The sequence below is a fragment of the Musca autumnalis genome, unplaced genomic scaffold (assembly GCF_047663935.1).
Source record: "Musca autumnalis isolate F117 unplaced genomic scaffold, ASM4766393v1 scaffold_1, whole genome shotgun sequence".
NCBI lineage: Eukaryota > Metazoa > Arthropoda > Insecta > Diptera > Muscidae > Musca > Musca autumnalis.
Genome location: NW_027411644.1, coordinates 156,427,965 through 156,445,347, shown reverse-complemented (window position 1 = coordinate 156,445,347; position 17,383 = coordinate 156,427,965). Strand labels below are relative to the sequence as shown.

The 17,383-nt window shown below is 30.8% G+C and overlaps 2 protein-coding genes across 5 annotated transcripts in view; both read left to right on the top strand.

Moving 5' to 3' along the window:
* Positions 1-16,667, top strand: part of Syx1A (Syntaxin 1A) — a 246,494-nt gene extending 229,827 nt beyond the window's left edge. For 2 of the 4 annotated variants that reach the window (XM_073958685.1, XM_073958687.1), the window contains one exon: positions 9,424-16,667. The gene's annotated coding sequence lies outside the window, so the exon portion shown is untranslated. Of the gene's footprint in view, positions 1-9,418 lie in introns of all 4 variants that reach the window. The other 2 variants (XM_073958684.1, XM_073958686.1) reach the window with 1 other exon arrangement.
* Positions 1-17,383, top strand: part of LOC141388629 (uncharacterized) — a 273,261-nt gene that overhangs the window by 241,784 nt on the left and 14,094 nt on the right. The gene's annotated exons all lie outside the window — the stretch shown is intronic.

Below are 17,383 nucleotides of genomic sequence, written 5' to 3'. Positions count from 1 at the left end.
TTGAACGTACATAGGTCTCCGTTTTGCTATATGATCATCCCCCCTTCTTGTTATACTCTATTCCCCGCACCCCCTCCCTCGATTTGAGGTATTTGACATTGGTCACATTTGTAAACCTATTTTCCTGAAATTTAGCATATTGACTTCCAAATTTTTCAATAATCCGAAATATTCCATTATTTAGTTAGGGCCTTTCCTTCATACACCTCTCGCACCAAAGTTTTTAGTAGTCTTTCTGGTCTTTGCTACAACGCTTTAATTTTCTTTCCATTTTTCTCGATAATGACCAGTAATTCCCCGTAATTTAAGAATATACACATAATTTCTATCCAACAAAAAATCTAAAAATTCAGTTCATATGCGTGCATATATAAGATTTTTCATAACTCTCTTCAATATCAACCAACTACGATATTGAATAAACAAAATCACATTTGCATAAACAAATAACACGAACACATATATACATACATACGTATATGTGGGTGTATGAAATGCGAATTCACAACTAATCCTTAGATTATGTATTCACCTCCCTATTTTATTTTTTCTGATTTCATAAAGTTGTGAATTTGCATTCTCATCATAACGGCACATCAATTGACAGGGGATTAGATGGCCATTATTGGACAGAATTGTAAATGAATTTTTAAAAACTAAATACGGCTTACTTTACTGTAATGTAATGCGGCGACCGACATTAAGAAATAATGAGTTAAATAATTGTGTAATTTTCAAATCAACTATATAGGGAATTTATGCTAAATTGATTTGTGAACTTAGAATAAATTATTATTTACATATGGACAAAGGCTTAAATGTTATGCGTGATGTGTTATGTAAAGGCAAATATTGTAATACAATTTATGTGTATGTCAATTTAGATAATTAATGTGAAGTTTATGGACTGTTATGACAAATTTTGATTTAGTTGAATGAATTGTGTAAATTGAATTGTTTGAAATATTTTTTATCGAAAACATAGCTTGTGCGTACATCTCAGAAGTGTGACTTTTGTAAATCAATGAGTGAATACCGTTAGAATTTGTAGCTGAAGGATTTTTATATAAGGAACATTATTTAGGGAGTCCAGTTCAAACACGTTTTAGTTGGAGCATCTTTATACACTCTTTCAACATGACCTAGCCAGCGCAACCTTTGTAGTTTGATACGTTTAACTATTTAATTTGTAGCATATACCTCATACAGCTCCGGGTAATATAAGTAATACTAAAATATTACATTAAAATCTCCCTTGACTTTATTTGACTTTCCAGAAATGCATATTAAAAGAAAACATTTCATTTGTATTCATGTTATCCATTTTTCTTTCGAAAATATAACCTAAGGCTGACTTAGTACATGTGATATGCTTGTTATGTGATTTAATTTCCTTACTACATATGTTTTACATTGAATTAATTTGGAGTTTGAAGAGATTCAACAACAATCATCCATCTACCCACAAGCAGGCAACAATTTTATAGCCAAACACTTCCTCCTTCAAGTATACTATATACAACTACATACATACATATATCGTTGGTTTTTAGTAATCAACAGTTTTCTAAAACTAAAAGTGGATTAGAAATGAAAAACACTTCTTTTCGTTTACAATAAATTTACTCTGTGTAATCTCCCAACAATTTATATTGTTTGTGTCGCAATGTATGTAAATTTTGTAATTTTACAATTGTTAAATTCTAAAACCCGTAATGAATGAAGAATAAAATTGCTACATGCATAAAATTATTTCAGAAAATAAATTAAATATTCGTAGAAAATAGAGCATAAAAATGCATGCGAATTGCCAAGTGAATTGTTGGTTGTATCCCAGAGCAAATTCTCTTTTGTTGGCCAATTTATACATCTTTCTTTTTTTGCTCTTCATTAATAAGTGGAAACATGATGAGGGGGGTCCCCTTTGTATATGTATATCCTACTAGCTTTGTATTCACATTCATGGTTGGATTTCGTTGTAAAATCCCCATTTTACTACAAAATATTTAGTTAGTTCAAAGTGTTGAGAGTCATCATGGCCGGAAGGAAGTGTTGGTGTGGCACTGCGACAATAATAACAACAACATCAGCAGCTACTCTAACAAGTGAAATTGTTCGCCATAAATACTGGACGAGTTGTGACAACGACATTGGTGTGTGAATGCAGCATACATATGTACATACGTGCATATGACAAACTAAAGGTATATTAAGATGAGACGATACAAATTTGAAATAAGAATTTCCAAAAATAATGATAATTATCATAATAATAAAAAATAGTAATTATGATTATTATTTATTATTAATAATCATAATAATAGTAATAATAAATAATAATCTTAACAATAATAATAATAATAATAATAATAAAATAATAATACATTATAATAATAAATTATAATAATAATAATAATAGTAATAATAATAATAAAAAAAGTAATAATAATAAAAATATTAATAATAACAATAAAAATAATAATAATAATAATAATAATAATAATAATAATAATAATAATAATAGTAACAATATCTATTTAATAATAATATTACTAGGCGTTTACACCAGACAATTTGTCTTCAAATACAACTCTGATTTACTAACACATACATACATTTGTCGGTTGGCTCCAAGCTGTCCATCATTTTTACAGGCAGTAGGGTTGACAAATTTTTGATATTTTTTGTAAAAATGTGTGAGATAATAATTGAAATGTGTTGAAAACAAAAGAACATGAATAAAAACAAAATATATGAACGGAAAACAAAAAGAAATCGACGATTTTCATTCATAATTTTGCAACAGTTACTGCAGTTGTCTGGACGCGAACATCTCTATAACGAATAATTCTCTATAGCAAATCTATTTATAAAATAAAAATACGAGTTCCCGTACAAAATAGTCTATAACAAATTTTCTCTATAATATAGTATTTCTTCGACCCCAGCAGCAGCTACGCTATAGAGAAGTTTAACTGCAATACATTTCTTTATTTCATTCCCTCCTAATAATCCATTAATCCAATGAATAAATGGTAATTTTTCTTCTACAACCAAAAACAAAAGATATGTTTTACTTGCATATGTAGATATATCTGTATCATCCTTTATAGTTTCGGAGTCACTAGGATAACCATCCATACATACATATACACTGCACACATCTGTTCATTTAATATGAGCACGGAAACGAAATTGTATCCGGTCAATTTTGTTCATTCGTTCACTCATTCAATTCACTTTGTTAATGTCTGTTTCTGGTGTTGGTGTCCTTAAAGCTCCATAATCATCATCAGCAACTCGTGATGATGCCCATAATACAGCTGCGCTAACAAACTTGAAACAGTTCCATTATATTCTGTTTTTGTTGTTTTTGTATTTCCCATTTAATTCAATGTCTCTCTCCATTGAAATGTACTTTAAATGGATTAATAAAAGTTGAACAATTTATGGAATATTGTAAAAAAAATTACTTGGATGTGGAATGTAACAAAACAGAAAATATTTTATGTGATGCATACTTTTAGGGATATTAGATTTTTGGACTAAACATGGTTACTAAGTCCCGTTCTACACTAGAGTGATTTCATTGAAAAAATTTCATGAAATTATGCGATCGAGTTCCAATGTAGAATAATATCATGGGATTGGGAAGTGGGGAACACGATCTAAGATCGCCTAATTTCGTGACATTTTTTTTTATGAAATCGCTCTAGTGTGGAAAAGAGAGGAATAATTTTTTGCACAGTCACGGACTGATTGTGTTTTGCTTGCTGTCCAGTCGACTGATTCTTTTTTATTTATTTTACACAAAAATTCCGTTAAAATTAATTTTGCATTAAACACACAAAAATTCCTTATAAGGAAGTATAAATATATGTACATACGCGGTGTGTGTATGTACAACAAAAAGGGCAGCAATTTGAAATATTTTCGCGTAGTACAAAAAAATGCTCAGTGACTACTAATATCAACTGAATACTCAAAATGCCACTAGTTTATTGTACGTCAAGAAAGAAAGACTGAAGAAAAAACTTGACCCAAATTATTGTTGACAGTTCAAGGTTTTTGTTTTTACAAGAAAGAAACTGACGTGTAGACGTAAATATAGACATGATTGCGAACAACATACAAAGAATTGTTGCTCACAAGTCAGTGTTAACTTGCTTGTATACATGTTGGTCTAAACCCCCTTCCGTCCGATAAAAGTTATCGTCAAGAAAGGGGTAAAAAAGTTAATGGAATTTTTTTGATGGAAAGAATTTCAAAACAAAATGTTTTTCATTTTTAGTAAACATTGTTTTTTATGAATTTACTTTTGAAATATAAGGGGTGGAGAATATTAGAAAACATACATTATTTCCCTTTGCACAAATGTAGAAATCAAATTTATACAATTCAATTGTTTTGTAGTTGCTTTTTTGTTGTGGAGTTGCTGTTCCTAGAAGTTTTGTTCCTTAATGGATATGCAAAAAGTTTTATTGATTTGCCAAAATGGAAAGTACATAGCAATTTAGGGGAATGTAATATTAGTTTATTTTTTTATTTTAATATTGTGCAGAGTTTTTTTCTGGATTTAATGGAAGAATGAAATGGAATTTGACCATGTTATTATTATATTACTAAAAGGTTTTGTAATTTGAATTCAACAACAATAAATATTTATCAGTTTTGAGAAAAGTTTTCACTCACTGCTCGAATTCGAGCAAGCATTTCGGGGCTCTACCAATTATATAATTGTGCATCTATATATATAAAATAGAAAAATGTTTGTATGTTTGTTTGTTTGAAATTTATAGACTCAAAAACCTCTGAACCGATCTTGCTGAAATTTTCAGGGTATATTACTAAATCTCCTGAAAGTAACATAGGCTATAAAAAGTTTCGAAATTCCGCTTTGATCCGGAGATATAGCATCAGAATCGGAGGTACCTCCAAAAAATTTAAACTTTGTATGCAAATATCTATAGAACGGTTACAGATACAGACTCCAAATTTGAAATGTGTGATGGATTTTAGCCTAAAAATAAATGTGCCAAAATATATCGAAATCGGTCCAGATTTGGATATAGCTCCCATATATATTTTTTCCGTCCGATTTCAAGTATTTGGTGTACCAAACACGCTATATATATCCGATTTCCATGAAATTTGGAATGCGTGACGGAACGTGGCTTATAACAAAATGTGCCAAACAATTTCGAAATCGGTTCAGATTTGGATATAGATCCCATATATATTTTCGTCCGATTTCAAGTATTTGATATATCAAACACGCTACATATGTTCGATTTCAATGAAATTTGGAATGTGTGACTAAATTTGTTGCAGAAATGAGTATGCCAAATTATATTGAAATCGGTTCAGATTTGGATATATCTCCCATATATATATTTTCGTCCGATTTCATGTATTTGATGCAAAAACACGCTTTATATACCCGATTTTAATGAAAGTTGCAATGAGATGAAAATTGGCCTACAAATAAATTTGTCAAAATATATTTTACCTTATTCAGGGTAGCGAAGCGCACCGGGTTCAGCTAGTTCATTATAAATTCAAGCTTTGGACCTTGTAAATAATCCACTAACATATGCTGATGCACAACCTACACCTAAAATTGGGGAAAACTTATCAGAACCAGTTGAATGCCAAATAAGGTTTCGGATAAGTAGGCAGCCTATCGTGTGATGTTTTCAAAATCCTACTGCGAGATGCGAAATTTTATAAATATACTTATACCGTGGAAAGTAACATCATGAATCAATGCTTGAAAGAAGTAATAGATACCTTTAAAAAATTCGCAAAAGATCAAGCTGATGATGTCTACGCACTCAACGTCTGGACTCGAGAGAGTAAAAGTGGGAAATTATAGTACTGAGAAATGACATCTATTTTGAGATAAACAAGTAAAAAACGTATCAATCGGATTCGCCTACAGAGATATGTATACCCTCGAAGTTTGTGGCCTTATTTTGGACGTATGCACTTGCTGACAAGAATATATAAAATTTTCGGGTATTTATTTTAGGCATTTTTGACATTCCGAATAAATGCGAACATTTTGCTAATAAATTTGATTTCGATTAAAGAGCAAAAGTTTGGAACCTTAGCGGCGGAGGTATCTGAACAAATGGATCGAGATTCACTTTGGAAGTTTTGTTGAGATGTGTATTACTTTATTGTTGTAAGGTAATTCAGATTAATCTCAATTTTGTTGTTTTTATATTTAAAAAACGAATTTATCGGACACGTTTATTCTTGAGCTCTAGTCGTCATAAAATTGGGGAAGAGTTTTTCGTTTCAATACAAAGAACTAAGAGAACTGATGAGTCCAAGTGGCGTTGGACGAAACTAATCTTCTCTGCTTTTCCCGTAATTAAATCAATGTTAACTGCATAACTCTTAAAAAACTTGTTGTTTTAAACATTTAAAAACAGCAAAACTGAGATTAAGCTGAATTACCTTACAACAATAAAGTTATTGTGCCATTTTAGAGCTCTTAAGCGGGGTACACGCGATCAGTTTTGACTGTCGATTTTCCTGTTTTTTTTTCAGTAAAAACTTCAAAACGATCCTCGAACAGCCCTTAAACTACACTTAAGCTAATGTTGAACTTTTCTGAGGGATGCGTTGTTCTATATAGGTCGGATACTCAATTCGTACGTTATCGTGCTCCTTAGTTGCTGTTGTTGTTGTAACAGTATAGAAATCTACAACTAAGCATAGGTTTTATTGCTGGGTTGGCAGCCGCTTGTCGAAATACTATGGTTTCGGGTCAATCCGTTACGAAAAACCAGCTTCCGTGGGATTGCTTGCTCATCAGTCATTTTAGTTGGTGCCGTCAGGGTTTTTTGAAGCTTTCGAAGTATTGTCTTGCCCCTCCAAAAAATTTTACCAAAAATTTTACGAAAACCGACTAGCGAGAACAAGCTGCTGCAAATAATGATGATGCGAGGAGAGTCCTTGAATTGCACTTATGCGAACAATTTTGAAATTTTATGTAACGATGTGGATCAAATCCGTTAATATATTTAAGAATGATCGAATAGCAAAAACTTTTGAACTTTTGTGGGGGTGATGGTTCATCTTCAAGGTTAATCGAAGGTTAATCGAAGTATTGACTTGCCCCCTCAAAAAATTGTACCGCCGAAAAAGGGCTTGCGAGAACAACCTGGTGCAAAAAACAAAATCAATTCGATTCGAGAGCAGGCCTTAAACTGAATTTTTCCGAAATAATGTGAGGGAGATAAACGAAGTAGTGGATCGATAAAGTCCCTATTCGAACTTGATCTATGTCTGGTAGAAACATTACGATGTTCAAAGTATGGAACCTTTGTTGAACCTTTGTTTGGGAGGTACCCGAAGTAGCGGACTGATATGGCACATCTTCTAAATTGATCTACGTTTGAACAAAGTATGGACCAAATCGGTCACTCCCTTTGGAAAAGCATTAGAATGTTCCTTCAGGCAATTTTGGCTTTTTGAATGTGAACATTTTTCGTAAAAATATTGATAAATTACCAAAATTTGCACGTTCACGAGGCCAAAACTGTATGAGGGAGCGTTCCAATGCTTTCGCGATGTACAGAGAGCTCTTAACTATTGTCTTGGCTACAATTTTTGTCTGAGTATCTGAATGGTTTTGGTTGTTTTAGGCCAAAATATAAAAAACGTGCTATAAGTCAGTAATCAATGATCTCTTGGTACCCCATGAATAGTTTTCTTATTTAATGCAACCACATTAAACCATATTTTCATGTTGTTATTGGTTTATTGTTTGTGTTACTTTGTTTGATACACAAATTCCGAGTTAAACAATCACAAAAATCCTAAATTTGAATATAAGTTTTATACCCATTAACTGTCTTAATTCAAATTCATTCGTGCTTTATCCACATTCTTAATGCACAAAATAGGTATTTCAATATGGCAATGCTGTAAAGGAGAGCCATGAATATGCTCTGAGACACATGGAGTGGATACTGCAGTGTAAATGATAATGCGGTGTAAACAAATTGCAGTGCAAACAACAACAAACTACATGTTAACCAGCAATCAGCTGTTTCGTAAATGCAGAATTTGTCGTCTGTCAGGGTAAATCTAAATGCAGATCATAATGCAAATTAACGTTGCCGTCTGTCCGCATTTGGGGAAAAATACCAAACACCTTACAACGCAGTTTTATTTTTTTTTAACAGCTAATGACGTGTGAAACAATTAAGTCAACGTTATTTTGAATAACACATATCGATAGCTGTCTTAGTAAAGTAGCACTTCTATTATGGACTCCATAGGCGGAAATATTGTTGTTGTTGTCGTACAAGACATAATGCCTAAATGTGTCATGCATAATAAACAATTTGTTTTATTATAAATTACGTTAAAAATTTATAATTGTTAGTACAGTGAATAACTTTTGGTCATTTATAACTATAGTGGTAGTAAATAAATCACTTAAAATTGTACAATAACAACAAATGAACATAAAGTTTCACACAAATGTCAATGCTACTAAATTGCATTCCAAATATTTCCATTTACGCTAACAATTTGATTATTAAAAATACCAAACCTTTGTGTAATGGAATTTATGCATCGGGAAATTTAACATGAATTTCGCCTGAAGCTCTATATGCTGTGACACAGAGACAAAATGTTAACAACAATTTCTGGGAAAGAAGAAGAGAAACAACTACAATTTACCGAATTTTTGTATCAAATAAATTACATTAAAAATTATTTTGTTTGAAATTCATTAAAAATTCATAGCATATTTTAAGGGATTAATGGAATTTAATTGAAAACTGTTACTTTTTGTTGACACAAAATGAATACAAATTTATTGCATATTTCCATTATATTAAATATATTATTTATTGATTAAAGTGTTATTTTTAAGCAATAACATCAAGGATAAATATCATTAAAATTGCATTAACTTAATATATATTTTAAGTATTTGAGCTCTATGAAAAGCTTTAAAACTCTTTGTTTAAATAATATAAAATTATTTTGCTTTAGCAAACATACATCCATATATTGCATACTTAAAGGCGCATAATAAAAGGCTCATAAATAATGCAAAGTCAAATATGCTGCCGCCTACTTTACCGCTCCAAACAATAATGATAATTACATTAAAAGTTACAAAGTACAAACCAATGAACAAATTTTTCCCATTTCAAAAACTGAAAGCATTTCTTATTAAATGGAACAAATTAAAATATGAAAAATCACAAAGGAACGTGAGGCAATCAGTGAAAGAAAAACAGAAAAAAACGACGAAACATTGCAAATGGTTTGTTATAAAAGATTCACACAATTTTAGCGTTTCCACACACAATAATTTCATTTCGCATAACGTGAACTCTTTGTACCACAACGCCATATGGTTTCTTGTTTGTTTGTATTTCAGCACAGGAGCCACAAGGAAAGGCAAAAGGCAAAGCTAACAAATAACCCAAGTGTTGGCAACCATTTCAGCAACAATATAACCAAAGAGGAGGAACAGCTACCTAAATTTTTTAACAATTTTTGCAGGAGCAAAACCAACAAAAAAAAGTGTTGAAAGTTATATTAGCATTCCCGGGCGCAGGCGGGTGGGTTGGTGGAAGAGAATGTGTATGGTTTTTAAATAAATAATACAAAAAAAAAACTTGAAACAAAATTGTGCAGTTGTGTCATAAGAAGAAGTTTAAATGAATTAAAACTACTCACAAAAAAATAAGAAGGTTAAAAGTTTGATTGCAAAATGTAATTTAACTATTTTTAATTGTTTTTATAGTTTTTAATAATTTATAAGACTTAAATAATAAACAGACATTTTACAAAAATATCAAATAGTTGTAGCTGTGTTGTTCATCACAACAAAATTGAATTAATGATAATAATATGATAAATGAATTGAATTGAACACTAGCTAATTATCATAACTTCTACATTAACATCGTTCCGGTACTTTTTCCTATACCAATTTTTTGCAAAAAATTCTGTCAGAGTTTTTTTATGGTTGAGGCAAACGTACTTCAATAGCAGAATAATTACGTAGATAATGTTTTTACATTATCCAAATTACGTGGATAATGTATCTACAATATCCACATAACGTAAATAATGTATCTGCAGTATCCACATAACGTGGATAAAGTTTTTACATTATCCAAATTACGTGGATAATGTATCTACAATACTCATATTAAGTGGATAATGTATTTACATTATCCACATATCGTGGATAAGGTTTTTAGATTATCCAAATAACGTGAATAATGTCTTTACATTATCCAAATAAAGTGGATAATATGTTTACATTCAATAGTGTATCTAAATAACAAGGATAATGTATCTACATCATCCAAATAACGTGGATAATGTATCTGCAATATCCACATAACGTGGATAATGTATTTACAATATCCACATAACGTGGATAAGGTATCTGCAATACCCACATAACGAGGATAATGTACATACATTATCCATATAACGTGGACAAGGTGCATACATTATCCAAATAACGTAGATAATGTATCTGCAATATCCACATAACGTGGATAATGTATCTACATTATCCAAATAACGTGGATAATGTTTTTGCATTATCCAAATAACGTGAATAATATGTTTACATTCAAATAAGTTGGATAGTGTACCTATATTATCCAAATAACTTGGATAGTGTACCATATTATCCAAATAACGTGTATAATGTATTTACAATATCCACATAACGTGGATAATATATATACTTTATCCAAATTACATGGATAATGTATCTACAATATTCATATTAAGTGGATAATGTATCTACAATATCCACATAACGTAAATAATGTATCTGCAGTATCCACATAACGTGGATAAAATATTTACTTTATCCAAATTAAGTGGATAATGTATTTACATTATCCACATATCGTGGATAAGGTTTTTAGATTATCCAAATTACGCGAATAATGTCATTACATTATCCAAATAAAGTGGATAACATGTTTACATTCAATAGTGTATCCAAATAACAAGGATAGTGTATCTGCATTATCCAAATAACGTGGATAATGTATTTACAATATCCACATAACGTGGATAAGGTATCTGCAATACCCACATAACGAGGATAATGTACATACATTATCCATATAACGTGGATAAGGTGCATACATTATCCAAATAACGTGGGTAATGTATCTGCAATATCCTCATAACGTGGATAATGTATCTACATTATCCAAATAACGTGGATAAGGTACATAAATTATCTAAATAACGTGGATTAACAAAGTGGATAATATATTGGCATTATCCAAATTACGTGGATAATGTTTCTGCAACATTCACAGAGGGTGAATACAGTGTTTACATTATCCAAATTAAGTGTATAATGTATTTACATTATCCACATTATGTGGATTGTTTTCATTATCCAAATAACGTGGATAATGTATTTACATTATCTAAATAGTATTTACTTTATTCAAATAACGTGGATAATGTATCTACATTATCCGAATAATGCGGATAGTATATCTCTTTTATGCAAATAACGTGGATAATGTATCTACATTATCCGAATAATGTGGATGATGTATCTATATTATTATATACATATATCCAGATAACGTGAATAATGGAATATTATATATATTATCCAAATAGCATGGATAATGTATTTAAATAATGGAAATAACGTGGATAACGTATTTAAATTAGTCAAACAACGTTGATAATGAATTTACATTATCCAAATTACGTTTGCACTCTCTTAAACTTTGTTTCGATTTTTGCAACTTTTGTGCAAATGGAATTTTTTTATTCTTACCTGCAAAGGACCCCAGCTATAAATATATTTTTGATGGCATTGTTCCAACAAATAATGCTTATTTAACTTATTCATTTGAATTAAATGTACGAAGAAACTATTTGACTCCCATGTTTTGATTTATTATTGCAATATTAAACATGTTTAAATAACAAATTACAACGATTCTGTGTAGTAGTAGTTTATTAAGATTTATTATAATCGTATTTTTATTCAAATATTAATTTAAATATTCTTTTTTTTTCAATTTTATTAAGGAAATGGTTTATAAAATATTAAATAAATACAAAAAAGAAGAAGAGTATTACAAATTATCTATGTATGTGTACTTGTAAATAACTGTTACTTCCCGCCCCCTTTCTATTAATTCCATATTCCAAAAAAAAATATCTATCCAAAATATTTTTGTTATTAATTAAAACAAAAAAATAACAATTAAGTCATACCTCCACCCATGGAAATCAATAGCTTGCAATTCTTTATGTCTTATATAAGATAAAATATATATACAATTAGTACTAGATTTATAAATTTTTAGGTAAAAAAATTCTAAAACAAAAAATATTTTTCTTCTCAGTGTCTATGTTAATGTGTAATTATTATTGTAATTTATAATTTTATTACATTTTGCTTTATAAATAAATGAAAAATAAAAGAAACACACAACCAAAATGAGGCCACATTTTTTGGAAAAAAAAAAAAACAAAACAAACGAATAACCCTATAGACAATTGTGTATTCTTATATATAATAAAAACAAATTAAACATTTATAAATTTTCATTGATTAAAAAAAACAAATTTAATAAAAAAAACACTCAAGAGATCAATTAATACATTTAGGTAAAACAAAATTATAATAACAAAAAATAAAAACTAAACAAAACAACAACTTCTATAACCACAAATAAACTCATTGTTATGCATAAATCCATTGCATAATCTAAATCTTTAGTATTATGCCAATTTAATTGTAACAAAATTCAAAATGCAACCCGCAAACAATATACCCAGCAAACAATTTAGCATCTACAAGAACAACAACAAAAGGAAGACAAACAACAAATAGCACAATATATAAAATAATATGAAAATAAACAAATAAAACCAAAAATATTTTAATTTAATGTAAAAGAAAAAACAAAAAACAACAAATTCTTTTATTTTGAAATAAATATATTTAATTTTATTGACATTTTTTATGTACATCCTTATTTTTCATGTACAAAGCTTCTATGTTTGGAACTCTTATTTCATGCTTGAAGAGATGTTACCATAAACATAGCATAACTGTGAAGCTATAAATATGTAAACGTAGCATAAATGTGAGATACTCTCCCAAATTCTCTCTTTTTATACCCTCCACCATAGTATGGAGGGTATATTAAGTTTGTTTTTCCGTTTGTAACGCATTGAAATACTCATTTGCGACCCCATAAAGTATATATATTCTTGATCAGGGTAAAATTCTAAGTCGATCTGAGCACGTCCGTCCGTCCGTCCGTCCGTCTGTGGTAATCACTCTAGCATCCACAAAAATGGAGATAGGACGCTGAAATTTTGGGAAAATGCGTCTTTTGTTTGCAGGCAGGTCAAGTTCGATGATGGGCTATATCGGTCCACGTTTTGGTATAGCCCCCATATAACGGTACCCCCCGATTTACGGTATTTTGATGTTTTTAGCTACATTTTCAGACCGATTTGGCTCTAATTTGACATTTAGGGTTCTTAAGTGTCAGTAAATATATATAACAAAACTTGTGGGCATAGGTCCACGTTTTGGTATAGCCCCCATATAACGGTACCCCCCGATTTGCGGTATTTTGACGTTTTTAGCTACATTTTCAGGCCGATGTATCTATAATTTGACATTTAGGGTTCTTAAGTGTCAATAAACTTATATAACAAAAGTTGTGGACATAGGTCCACGTTTTGGTATAGCCCTCTTATAACGGTACCCCCGATTTAAGGTATTTTGACGGTTTTAGCTACATTTTCAGACCGATTTGGCTATAATTTGACATTTAGGGTTCTTATATGTCAATAAACTTATATAACAAAAGTTGTGGACATAGGTCCACGTTTTGGTATAGCCCCCATATAACGGTACCCCCCGATTTGCGGTATTTTGACGTTTTTAGCTACATTTTTAGACCGATTTAGCTAAAATTTGACATTTAGGGTTCTTAAGTATCAATAAATATATATAACGAAAGTTGTGGACATAGGTCCACGTTTTGGCTTAGCCCCCATATAACGGTACCCCCCGATATACGGTATTTTGACGTTTTTAGCTACATTATCAGACCGATGTAGCTATAATTTGACATATAGGGTTCTTAAGTGTTAATAAACTTATATATTAGAAGTTGTGGACATAGGTCCACGTTTTGGTATAGCCCCCATATAACGGTACCCCCCGATTTGCGGTAATTTGACGTTTTTAGCTACATTTTCAGACCGATGTAGCTATAATTTGACATTTAGGGTTCTTAAATGTCAATAAACTTATATAACAAAAGTTGTGTACATAGGTCCACGTTTTGGTATAGCCCCCATATAACGGTACCCCCGATTTACGGTATTTTGACGGTTTTAGTTACATTTTCAGACCGACTTAGCTATATTTTGACATTTAGGGTTCTTAAGTGTCATTAAACTTATTTAACAAAACTTGTGGACATAGGTCCACGTTTTGGTATAGCCCCCATATAACGGTACCCCTGATTTACGGTATTTTGACGTTTTTAGCAACATTTTCAGACCGATGTAGCTATAATTTGACATTTAGGGTTCTTAAACGTCAATAAACTTATATAACGAAAGTTGTGGACATAGGTCCACGTTTTGGTTTAGGCCCCATATAACGGTACCCCCCGATTTACGGTATTTTGACGGTTTTAGCTACATTTTCAGACCGATTTAGCTATAATTTGACATTTAGGGTTCTTAAGTATCAATAAACTTATATAGCAAAAGTTGTGGACATAGGTCCACGTTTTGGTTTAGCCCCCATATAACGGTACCCCCCGATTTACGGTATTTTGACGTTTTTAGCTACATTTTCAGACCGATGAAGCTATAATTTGACATTTGAAGTTCTTAAATGTCAATAAACTTATGTGACAAAACTTGTGGACATAGGTCCACGTTTTGGTATAGCCCCCATATAACGGTAACCCCCGATTTACGGCATTTTGAAGTTTTTATCTACATTTTCAGACCGATTTAGCTATCAATTGACATTTAGGGTTCTTAAATGTCAATAAACTTATATAACTAGTGGACATAGGTCCATGTTTTGGAATAGCCCCCATATAACGTTACCGCCCGATTTCAGGTATTTTGAGAATTTTACCAACGAGTTTTAACCAAATTATCTGTAATTTGAACATTTGATATTTGAAATTCTTAGTGGTCACCACACCTCTCCACCAAAAATTGTCAAGAAAGCCCCCATATAACGGTACCTCCCGATTTTCAGTAATTTGATGATTTTAGCTACAATATTAAACCGAACTAGCAGTAATTTGACATTTGAAGTTCATAGTGGTCACAACACCTCTCCATCAAAAATTGTCAACATAGGTCCATGTTCGGATATAGCTCCCATGTAACGGTACCTCCCAATTTTCAGTAATTTGGCAATTTTAGCTACAATTTTTAACAGAACTAACTGTAATTTGACATTTGAAGGTTGTAGTGGTCACCACACATCTGCATCAAAAATTTTCAACATAGCCGAAATATAACGACACTTCCCGATTTTCGGTACTTTGAGGATTTTACTTAAAATGTTTAACCGAACGTAGGTCCATGTTTTTGTATAGCCCCAAAACAAACCTCCCGATTTTCCGTACCTTAGCTTTATTTTTTGGACGAACTTTCTGTAATTTGAAATTTAAAAGTGAACAAAAACTCTGCAACAAAAATTGTTCATTTAAGTTCATATTTTCGTATAGCCCAGATACCTCCGACCTAGCTGTTAATGACATTTGAAGTTCCCACGTTATGTACCGATTTTCGATATTTTGAGGATTCTAGCTAAATTTTTAACCGAATTAGGAGTTATTTGACATTAAAGGCTCCCATCAAAAACTGTCAACATAGGCCCATGTTTTATTATAACCCCTATATAACAGTACCTCCCAATTTATAGCCCACCAAAAATTGTCAACAGTTAGATAAAGGCACCATAAAAAAGGGCCTCCCGAATGAAGCATTTTATGTACATTACCTGACATTTTAACATACTCACTTAAGTTTGGGACAGGAATGAATATTTTATGGTGGAGGGTATGAAAAGTTCGGCCCGGCCGAACTTAATGCTTTTTTACTTGTTTTCGCTGAAATAACAGTGAAAAGGCATTTACGCTCCACTTATTACAACAATAAACTTTTCTATTTCAATTTATTTGACGTAAATTCTATGAAAAGATCGTTCAAATAAATTAAGAAACATTGTGGGAATAAACGTAACGTAGACGTAACCTTAACAGACAAATGTGAGAAGATTTCATAATATTTCCATTTCTAAATTTTATTTCTGTTATAAATCAATTCCATTTTGTTTTAAAGTAAAGAAACACTTTCTTAACATATTGGCCCCCACTGTGCAGTGTGTAGCTGAATAAAAGCATATCAAATATTTCATTTAGAAAGCTAATTTTTTATATGGGGCCTAGTATTGAAACTAATCAACAATGCGAAACATGGTTTCTTTACCACAAAAAAGAACAACAAGGATGGACAAATTTTAAATTTATATAGTTTAGTTTATGACATAAAATAAATCAAACAAATAACACATTTTGATTTCTACTTACTAAGACAAAAAATAAAACAAACACACACACACATCAAAGTCATAAAAATGCAGTTTATGTGTATTGGAAAACAACGGAGTCAAGGATCAAACACCAACAATAACCCCACTGAGAATAAAACAATAAAAATGAAACAGAGATAAATATAAAAAACAAAACACATACAAATACCCATCCACTTACACTTAGGAAAATTGTGTGGATATTTCCACAATCCGAGATTGATGGTATTCTATGGAGGTCATGTAACCGATATTAAAATCTGAAATATTTTCTTTTTATTTTGTTAGATTTGTTTTAGAATACCCATTCTCTCAGGTGGAAATACCCATATCCACTCTCCCCCTCTCTCAACAACACAAATCAACTCTTTGCATAACGTTTATATCTGAAAATAAGCAATAATAGTATTTTTCAAATTTAAATTGAACATAAAATTAAATAAAAAAAACAAATGCAAAACTAAAGTGAATCACATAAAAGTACATATGTATGTGTGTAAATACAGTTATGTATTTGATAAATACATACATGAATATATTGTTTACATAAAAAAGAAACACACACACTTACAAAAAAGTATATGAAATATAAATATTAAATATTTAAAAACAATTTACATATAACATTAAAAAATCAAAACATAAAACAACAACAACATGTGACGAAACAACTTAGCCTGTACTTAGCATATTTATATATACATATATATAAAAAATATTATATATTGCATATAC